Source organism: Hippoglossus hippoglossus, chromosome 22, assembly GCF_009819705.1.
Source record: "Hippoglossus hippoglossus isolate fHipHip1 chromosome 22, fHipHip1.pri, whole genome shotgun sequence".
NCBI classification, from domain to species: Eukaryota; Metazoa; Chordata; class Actinopteri; order Pleuronectiformes; family Pleuronectidae; genus Hippoglossus; species Hippoglossus hippoglossus.
The window spans coordinates 21,522,370-21,531,468 of NC_047172.1; positions in this window are offsets into that span (position 1 = coordinate 21,522,370).

Here is a 9,099-nt window from a genome sequence, read left to right on the forward strand (position 1 = left end):
TATTTCCTCAGGTTTGTATATTTGACATTTTATTTAAATTACTATACTGTGCGCCGGTGTAACTAATACCTGTTTTCACTCCTGTGTGTGTGTGTGTGTGTGTGTGTGTGTGTGTGTGTGTGTGTGTGTGTGTGTGTGTGTGTGTGAAAAATAACTCAACAATGAAAATATTTTCACTAATCTCTTGGGACGTGGTTTGTCGGGGGGAATGTGAACGTACAGTGATGTTACGCTGAGTGAATTTCCCCCTCATGGGAGAATTAACTAATTGAATCACGTAGAGCTTCATTCCCTGTATGAAAGTTGCTCAGCAGATAAAGTCATTAACCAGGCATCTGGTTGGGGCTTGGGGATAATTAGCTCCGCCCTGGAGGTTATCTTTTCGTTTTGTTAGTTAGTTGGATAACAATAAAACGACTCGATGGATTACGACACAACTTGGTGGAAAGATGCTGTATGGGTTAGAGAAGTAAACTAAATAAAAAAAGTGGGAAGATGCAGGGATATTTTTTATTCTCTACAACAGCTTTTCCAGAATTAATTCAATCTATGGCAGTGGCGGGGTGCATGAGCACGAACGCTCTCACGTGCAACAGATTCCGAGTGACAGGTACACAGACTAAGTAGTGAAAGACAAGTTACCGCATGAGAGAGAGAGAACTGCGCTGCACGAGCAAACGACAAGTAGTGCTGCACACAGCTATAACACCAAGTTAGAGATCTCTTATGTATTCATGAGAAGTGTAGAAAATGTTTTGAGTTCATTATGAAACAGTGGCAGGACAAATATGTCAGGTCGCAACCGTCTATGTAAACTCTGCTTTAAAGGTTCAGTGTGTAAGATGTAGGTGAAAGGGATCTATTGGCAGAAACTGAATATAAAATAATCATATTCAGGATTTCACTGGTGTGTTTCATCTAAATTGTACAATTTTTTTGTTTTCATTATCCTAGAATGGGCCCTTTATATCTAAATACTTTATATTTACATTGGGTCCTCTCTACAGAGGCCGCCATGTTTGTTAGAGTAGCCCAAACTGGGTGAGGGGTAATCATCTGCAACATGCAACTTCACCACAAGATGTCGCTAAATCCTACACACTGAACCTTTAACATGGCTAGATAGGGTATTAGCCTTGGCTGAAGTATACAGTACACTTAGACCGACCCTCTAGTTTCTCTTGTTTTACAACAGCAATGTTTTACTTTTAAAGTACAACAACAATATATGTTTAAAAGCCAGTTCACAGCACATATTTCATTTTATATTTCATATTTCTTTCCTGTTCCTCAGGGTTATTCAGAGGTCTCAGACTTTCCCTCCGTATCTGCATGCAGTGTGTGAGCTGCAGTGTACGACCAGCCCCTCAGCTGTTGCCTTGTTATGAGGCTGGTGTATGTAACTCATCCTCATGCACCACAGACTGATCCTCTCCCTCTTTGATTACACCGACCTCCTGCATAACACCAGCACCGTGTCCAGCCAGGTCCCCAGGTCACATCACACTTTGCTTCTCAAAGTTTCAGGTTTTATTTTTCCAGTGAGCTTCAGTAGCTCTTCTCCATCCACCTGTCTGCCATGGCAGGGAGAGAGTGCCAGGACAAACTCTGTGGTTTTTTCGGGATTTAAAAGTACAAAATGTTGCAATGTTAAAAAGTTTGAACTATCATAGCTGAGCATTGAATTATGCATGACATTCATTATTCATGCACACTCATAAATGCATTATTCAATGTGCAAAAACTCTGATGTTCATTCACACAATTATAGCTTTAGTGGAACACTGACATTTTATATAACAGTTCATGAACGGTTAACCATCAATACTGGTGTCTCCGGGTAACCAGTCACCACCAATCATTTGGAAAACGACACAGTTTTCTCTTCCCTCGGCTGAACACGTCTGATTGAGGTTCAGGCACGAGCTGTTAATGAGCTAACATCGTCTCTCTTCCACAGCCATGGAGCAGGAAGTGGTGTCGATAGCATGACAGGAGGACGTCTCCCTTCGGGGCTTTAATGAGCGCTTTGGGCAGCGCTCCGTCATCTCAGACCCGGAGGGCAAATCCAAGGACAAAGCAAATGTGACATTTAGGCCTGGAAATCGGGCAACAGACAAGTGGCGTGGTTGTTTCCATCGAAGTGAAGTTACTGCAGTTTGATCCAAAAGTGTGGCGCTGCAGGTTTAAACAAAGCCAGTGAAAACCTGTTGTTGCTGACCAGGGAAAGTTGTTTCATAAAGGCTCAGTGAAGTGAGGCTGTCAGAGCAAACCAGACTCAGGGCGTAAGAACAGATAAAACCGATGCTACCAGTCCAAAATAAACATTTAGAGACAAACAAAAACAAGCCAAGTCACAAGTTTTACCTGCTGAAAGTTAATGCACAAGATATTTACCATGCAGATACTTGTACAGGAGGAAATGTGTACAATGTTTTGAATTAAGTATCTTAATTTAGAGGAGGCCAGGGATGGGTAATGTTTTGTTGTTCTAATCTGTCGTTGACATAGTCAACATCATGGACATATGTGTCGGGCCTCTTCTCCATCGTTGATATATTATTATTATTATTGTTATTATAGTAATTTTTTTTTTTTCCTAGGAAGTCAATTGGATTTTAATACTTGGCTCGCTCAATAATGTTTAAGTATGAATATTTTGATTTGTTTTGTTTGTTCTTGGTGACACTAATCAATACACTTCTTAGACTGAAGTTACAGCCACGACTTGAAATTGATAATTTGTTTCATTGTAAATGCAGCACATGCTGTTTATGTTGAGTGGAAATAATTTCCCAGTTCACAGGAAGCGCATCAGTTTGACCTGCAGTGAACCGGTGATTCGTGCCCACGGTACAGAGGAACCCACAGGGAGGATGTGATCGTAAGCACAGGTTCAGCCTGAGGTGACACTGATCCTGAAGTCGAGTCAGACCAGGAGCAGTCCAGTCTGGAGGGATGGGTTACCATGGCAACTTGGGTCAGACTTCCACAGTTCTCTTTTATGAAACAACATTTTGCTGAAAATGACTTGATGCTGCCTAAAAACCTGCTGCTGTGACCAGACGAGCATTTTAAATACACTGATCCACGTACAGCGTCTCACAACAGGATTTTGCTGATATGAAAGTGAGACTCTGAAAAGTGTGTGTGTTTGTGTGTGTCGTGTGTCATGGCTGTGGTTTTTAACCAAAGGTGGACGGGATCCTTCCACCAGGGACCCTTCATTAGTGGGAATCTGGAAAGCTGCCCTCATTTTCAAATCTATGCTGAAACTAAACCCCTTAATCCATTAAATTGTCCACCGTTCAGAGACGTCCCCCATCCTCTCAAGCCCCTCAGGAGTCTCACTCACACACACAGTTTGTAGTATGCATCTGAGGAGCGTGGCGGTCCAGAACCTGTGCCGGTGTTTGGAATGGCTCTGGACCACCACGCTTCCCAGACGCGGTTTAGCCGCCGGCTGTCTCAGCACCGGAAGTAAACTGCTTGGGACGACCGTAGTCTTGACCTTCAGGAAAGTTAGGCGTGTCTTAGCTCCATGCTGCGCTCTAAAGGCATTTTTTTGGAATTTCCAATGAAAGACAATTAAGCCAAAATCCTGGGGTAAAGTTACACTTAAAATTCCTTATATAAATAATATAATGTGGATTCCTGCTAAATCAAGTGCTGCTCCACTAAAAGGAAGATACCAACCTATATCCAAGGCGACACATGACTGCACTTCCCCATATTCTCTGTTTGACAAGTGCCCGCCTGACATGAGGTGGTTGGTATGCAGCCCAGGCTCCCTGGGAGAGGAACAAAAGAAGAACAGCGGGTGAAGGCAGGATGGATACTTGTCCTCCGCTGTAGAAAAGGACCAAGACAAAAGAGGCACTTTGCAGGACATTCAGAGCCTCCCACCTGTCCTGTCAGCCTAAATCACAAAGTGGAGCGTGTCCTCCTCCCCTCTGATTCAGACGTCATAAATCCCCTCCATTTTCCAAATTAATGTCTGATATTGTTTATATGATCACTGACAGCTTACGACACTTCGGTAAAATTTAGGAGTTAAGAAAAAAAAAAGAGAAATAAACCTGATTTCTAGGTACACGTTTTAACACTTATTCATATTTGTCTTTCTTCGAGTCACCTTGAAACTCCTCACTTTTGATTAATTTAATGTCCTAATATACATTAGTTTAACAATGAGTAACATTTTTAAACATAAATCTTCAAACTACATCCTTGTGTTTCCTCTTTGTGGAGCAGTTGTTTTTTCAAAGCAGACGTTTTGACTTGTGAAAGCAGGAAAAGCACTGGTGGAAGTATAGAAACACTAATGATGGCTCCACACAAAATGCACAGTACAGTGGAATGCAGCAGTTAATGTTATTAAGGCCTGGACAGCCGAGTGTCCTCATCCAATCTGAACATAAAATTAGTCCATTAAAAAAAAAAAACGAGTTCTAGGATATAATTAAGTTCAATTCTCAGCAGATTTTTAACGGAAAATCAAATATCTGATTACTAAGGACCCTCTGTAATAGGGCACATTAGTGTGAACCCACCCAGCATCCACTGTGCCAGAAACACTGCCAGCTGCCTCAGTGACTGCGGTCCTATATATAGCTTTAACATCAGTTGTAATGAAGTGCCAGGAAAAACTAACATTGGACCACATCAGTTTCTCCCTCCCCGCTCAGGCCTGGCTCTGTCGATGATGCCCTAACCCTGACCTCCACATGGTCCTGGGACACCTATGCCAGGACACAGCTCAGCTTCCAGCACTGTGCCATCCGCCCTTGCAGCTACATCTGTGGCCTGGTGTTTGACTTCCTCTCCGACAGGCCCCCAGACATTGAGGATCAGCAGCTGAACATCATCCTCACTGACCTCATCAGCGCCTCCTCCCCGCAGAGCTGCCGCCTCAGTCCCCTTGCTGCACACAGCCTGAATACCTACATGATGGCGTGCGGGGACGTTCGGGGGCAACACAACCGCGATCGCATTCTCATCAGGTACGGCGATGTGTCATCATACAGGAGAGCGGTGGCTGACCTCGCCACATGGGGCCAGGCCGACAACCTTTCTCTCAGCATCGATAGGACAAAGGACATCAATGTCAACGTCTAAGAGAACAAAGGCTCTCACTTCCTGCTGCACATTCCAGCTCACTTGACCTGACGCCACCAGGTTCCTGGGTATCCAACACCTTCTCCAGTTCCGGTACCAACAATTAATTTTTGATGACCACTGGTACTTTTTGTCAGTACTCAGCTCTCTGTTATACTAGAAAATGTAATTTCACGGGGCAAGAGGGAAACACATGCTGAACAAACAGTAGGTGGTGGAATGCACCGGGAAATTGTTTAGGATCCGCAAGTAAACCGAGAGAGAGAAAATGTTAACCAACAGTGAACAAGAGCGCTTTCTCCAACTTCTCCAACTGGTCATTTAATGAGCTGGTGATTTAATTAAGCCGTTGATGCTTCACATTAAGTTTTGTCGTCTATTGAGGGTTCGACGTCTTCAATGCTGGCTGCAGGCGCGCAGCTAACGCGGCAAAGGTACGCTGCTCAGCTTTTATGTTTGACCATGTGTCTGATCAGGTAAGATGTGTTGTCACAGCCAGCTTTGCATTTCGAAATACAAATGCTGCAGACAGTGTCGTCTTTGTCAACTTTTTAAAAGTGCGACCACACTTGAGCTCCATGCTTTCAGCTCGACACCGTAGGCTGATGACCACCTTCGAAAGAAATGTAACATCACTTGCTACGCTGAAGTGCACGAGTATAAATGCTTAGGCCACTTGCGTAGACTTTCCACAGATTCTACTCCCTCTCTCACTGGTTGAATAAATGTGAATCGATGCTTGGTTGTACCAACGTAATTGCTCTGTACCATTAAAAGTACAGAGTTCGGTACCCAACCCAAACCTCCGGGTCCCCTCAACTCCGGCTGCATCCTCCAAAAGGCTCAGCAAAGACCTCTCTCTCTGGGGAGGCACAAGGGCTTTGGACTGGGAACTCTGTCTGGTCAGCCTCTACCGCTGCACAACAGAGAGCGCTTTATTACAGGAAGCATCAGTGTGACCGGATTGCCACTGACTACAATCTGGTGCAAATGACTCTCTGTGACACCACAAAGACCATTAGTGCAGCGCTCCCCTCACATTTCCTCTCCACCCTGCCTGACGAGGGCATGAAACTCCCCAGCTCGTGCCCTACTCCTCCTCGTGGGTAAACACTGCAGCAGCACGCTCCGCCCGCACCACCAGTTTGAGAGACATCTTTTTTTTTTGCTTCTGCCACAAGCTATCAGGGCAATGAAGAGCGAGTGATGAACAATCAAAGCTGCTACTTTCACACTCCACTGGATTCTGCCACGATAAGCTCATTTGCACAACTCACAGTTTGCACATTCTGAACATTGAAATTGCTCTTTATTACACTGTCTGGACATAAATCACAGTATTTATTATCATATCAGGATTAATGCTGTATTTTTATTTTTCAAAGTTTCTACTTTTACTCTGTTTATTTTAAAAGGCCTTATTTCATCCTTCTGTCACTGGGCTTCAGAATGTCGGTGTCTAGTTTTTCTCTCGGGGCTGCGATGAGACAACAGATAGCACTAGCTGTTTCTGTACATGGGATCACTGCTGAGTTTGAAATGAGGGAGGAATTACTGTCTTCACAAGCCGTTCACGAAACTACCAAAAAGGGGAGGATTTGTTGGAACAAGTTGTTTTGGCTGAAACCAGGTGGAAGGATGATCATCGTCATCATCTGACAGCGGACGCCTCACCAAACAGCAGCAGGTCGAGCCATCACATTAGAGGTTAGTGTGATATATACTGTATGTTCAATCATTTAGTATGGCCCCCCAAAGGAGGGTTATAAAAATGATAGGAAAAAAGGGTTTCTAAAGATCGAATTCAAGGACTCTCTGAGCCCAATTCCCTCAAATTAAAGGACCCAACTCTCACACACACACACATCAAGGTTAACTAGAATGTGCATTTCCTGCTGAAGATGCGATGTGAATGCTGAGCTGCTTTGCTGTGAGTCAAGCTGAGAATGGATGGTGGTCAAATGTGGAGGCCGAGATAGGAGCGGCTGAATCCAAAATCAATCACTAATCACTTTGTGGTGAGCTCAACATTTTGTAGTAGTGTCCGAATGTTAAGTGAAATATTTATACCCTGTACAGCGGACTCATTGTTTCCCACAATGCATCAGGAAAGGGAGAGAGGAGAGGACAGAGGGCAGCAGGAACAGCTCAACCTGTCATAATAATGTAAAAGTCAAATGAGTTTATTTCTACATATAAACATGGTCATTCAATTAGTACTAAAACTTTTAGGTTAAAAGCTAAGTGTAAAATAAACAATTAATCCTGCGATAATGACGTAATTAACAGCGCAGAGAAAATGCGAGAGCCATGTCCGAAAGCTTTTTTTCCTTCTGCCGATGAGCTCATTATATAGTCTTCTATATAGACGTCACTACAGTATATAGTAAAGAAGGGGTTTGTGAATGAGTGGGTGATTTTGGACACGTCACCATGTCCTGTCCCTGCTCTTGAAGCCTCCCACAGACACCCATCATATAATCCCCAAAAAATTTGAAATACTGTGCGATTGCGGTCAGCATTAAAACACTAATAATTAGAACTAGTGTCTATCATGAAGTCTATGTATAAAGATTTTTTTATGTTTGTCTTTTTCAGTTTATTGGTGTTCTACTTGGTGATGAAGGTGTGATGATGATAACGGTCTAGTACCTCCCTGTGCCTAGACTCGGGCTTAGTATTGCCGCAATTAGAAAAGCAACACATTTCCAAACAATAGAACAATTCTTCAAGAAGCATGCACCCTGCTACAAAACAAGCAACAAAACATGGAAAACAAACACATTTTCAGAAAGAAAATCACTCAGTAGAAAGTGTCTCCTTAAATCCAATCAGGCTGCACCACATTGCGCTCTCTCTCACACAAACACACGATCCATGAATTACTCTGAGAAAACACTGAATATGCAGAAAAACACAATATTAAAGAACGTGATCCGCACCAAAATTGAATGAGTTCCTCCCTAATCCGAACAAGGTTTCATGATAATCTCTCAGGAAGTTAGTTGTGTAATCGAACAGGAGGAAACGAAACCTCCTGGGCAAGGATGAAAATCAAGCAAATTAAATGAACTCGTATTTAAAAGCTATTGTGGTAGCTGTTTGACCTATTACAGTATGTAAACATATGTGGTAGCTGGAAACTGACAATCTTAAGTTAAATATCCTGAAAGATGAAAAATAAAAGACCAGGAAATCATCCACACTAATTACTGATTCAACACTCAAGACCTTTTATACGAGCCGGCAGCTTTACAGAAGCTCCCATTTAAAGAGAGAGAGGGGCTCGATTGTTTGAACACTGCTCACTTGTGCTGTGGAACAGTGATGCAGACTGATGTGGCACAGCACAATGTGTGGTGTACGCTGAGCGACAGACTTCTACAAAGTTGCAGAGCTGAGGAGCAACATTAGTGAAAATATGTACATTCGAGCACCTTCAATGAGACATTTGTGATTGATTTTTCTTCTCCAATTCACACTTTCAAAGATTTCCTCCTGGATTTTCTCTCCAGTGGGAGTGGTGATTTCAAACTATATTTTTTGCTTCACATTTGAAAAGCATGAGCAGTAAGTGGCTGCTTTCAGGAGTGCCCAGTTTGTATCTACTTGAAGCATATTTACTGTTTTCAGTATTTTAATTATATTTTTTAGTATTTAGTATCGAGACTTTGTGAACGTGGATGAACTCAAATGAAGTCAGAGGGTCGAGTGATGACAATGCGTTCTGAGACAATATGAAGGCCGTCAACCATCAAAGAGATTTTGCCAGACCATTTATCCTGTAATTTGCACCCAGAGCGGGCGATGACTCAAAGCCCTTGAGCAGAACTGCTTTCTCTTTGGTAAATGGACTGTATTTATTTGGCACTCTTTCAAGTCCTAACGACCAATCAACGTGCTTTACAATACATTCACACACTCGTACAGTGCTTCTGCATCACGTCCTATTCAGTGTTCAACTAGGTTCAGTGTCCTGCC